The sequence below is a fragment of the Octopus bimaculoides genome, chromosome 20 (genome assembly GCF_001194135.2).
Source record: "Octopus bimaculoides isolate UCB-OBI-ISO-001 chromosome 20, ASM119413v2, whole genome shotgun sequence".
Taxonomy (NCBI): Eukaryota; Metazoa; Mollusca; class Cephalopoda; order Octopoda; family Octopodidae; genus Octopus; species Octopus bimaculoides.
In genome coordinates this window covers 30,529,739-30,530,877 of record NC_069000.1, presented here as the reverse complement: position 1 = coordinate 30,530,877, position 1,139 = coordinate 30,529,739, and the positions used below count along the sequence as shown (strand labels likewise).

At 37.0% G+C, this 1,139-nt stretch overlaps 1 protein-coding gene across 2 annotated transcripts in view; it reads left to right on the top strand.

Annotated features, from left to right (window-relative positions):
• The window catches only part of LOC106876409 (zinc finger protein 271), a 25,369-nt gene that overhangs the window by 17,784 nt on the left and 6,446 nt on the right, over positions 1-1,139 (top strand). The window lies entirely within an intron of this gene.

The following is a 1,139-nucleotide window of genomic DNA, read 5'->3' as shown; positions in this document are numbered from 1 at the left end:
TATCGATCCTGACAATTTATTGCTTTATATTCATTTGGAAATATTAATTGATAATTATGGTTCTTCATATCCTTGTGTATCAGAAGAAAAACTTTAAATTTTGACTTTTTTGTTTCTCATATGTTCAGATATGGTTTTGTGTGTGTTTTTCATTTAGGAATGAGGAATTATAACGAAAAAAAAACACTAAATCTAGTATCCTCATGTATGTGCTTGCAAGTACTGATGAATAGAAATATTTTGTATTTGATTACATTAGTTCAGAATTATAAGGACGATGGATGACAAAAACGTTCTTGTGTTGGATCAAATACTTGTTGATGTAGGTAATGAGTAATAGTGGTGGTGGTGGTGGTGGTGGTAGTTCGGTTTAAACCAATGGGCATTTCTTTGAAAGTGAAACTATTTACCTTGTCAGTATTAGCTTTCGTAGGCGAAATGTCAAATGCAAGGGAGAAGGCCATAAATTTCGCCGAAAAATGATCGTCTCTTGTGTCCGTTCTTTTATCTTGTTAACTTTCTGTTCACATGGGTAGTTTACTGCCGTCTTTACTCACGTTAATTAGGAATGTAATCAATATATTTGATGGATCCACCTTCGATAATGGCATTGTCACACTGGATGCTTCATAAAATACAGCCGGTACCGAGATCCTACCATCCACAAGTTTACTTTCATTCTTTAGTAATTCCATTTTGGAGGAAAACACTTTCACTTCTATGGGGTCCAACAAATGAAGAAATGCCAATTATTCTTTGTTTTGTTTAATTATCTCTCCCATTAGTTAATTTCTCTAATTTACTGAAGAACTTCAAGGGGTCCTTAAAGCTGTGCCACTATCTTTTTTACAGACACTCAAAGTGTGGGATTGACATATTCTAAATGAATTAAGAAATGAGAAATATATATACATGTAGGCGCAGGTGAGCTGGCAGACACGTTAGCACGCCAGGCGAAATGCTGAGCGGTGTTTCGTCTGCCGTTACGTTCTGAGTTCAAATTCCACCGAGGCCGACTTTGCCTTTCATCCTTTCGGGGTCGATAAATTAAGTACCAGTTACGCACTGGGGTCGATGTAATCGACTTAATCCCTTCGTCTGTCCTTGTTTGTCCCCTCTATGTTTAGCTCCATGTGGGC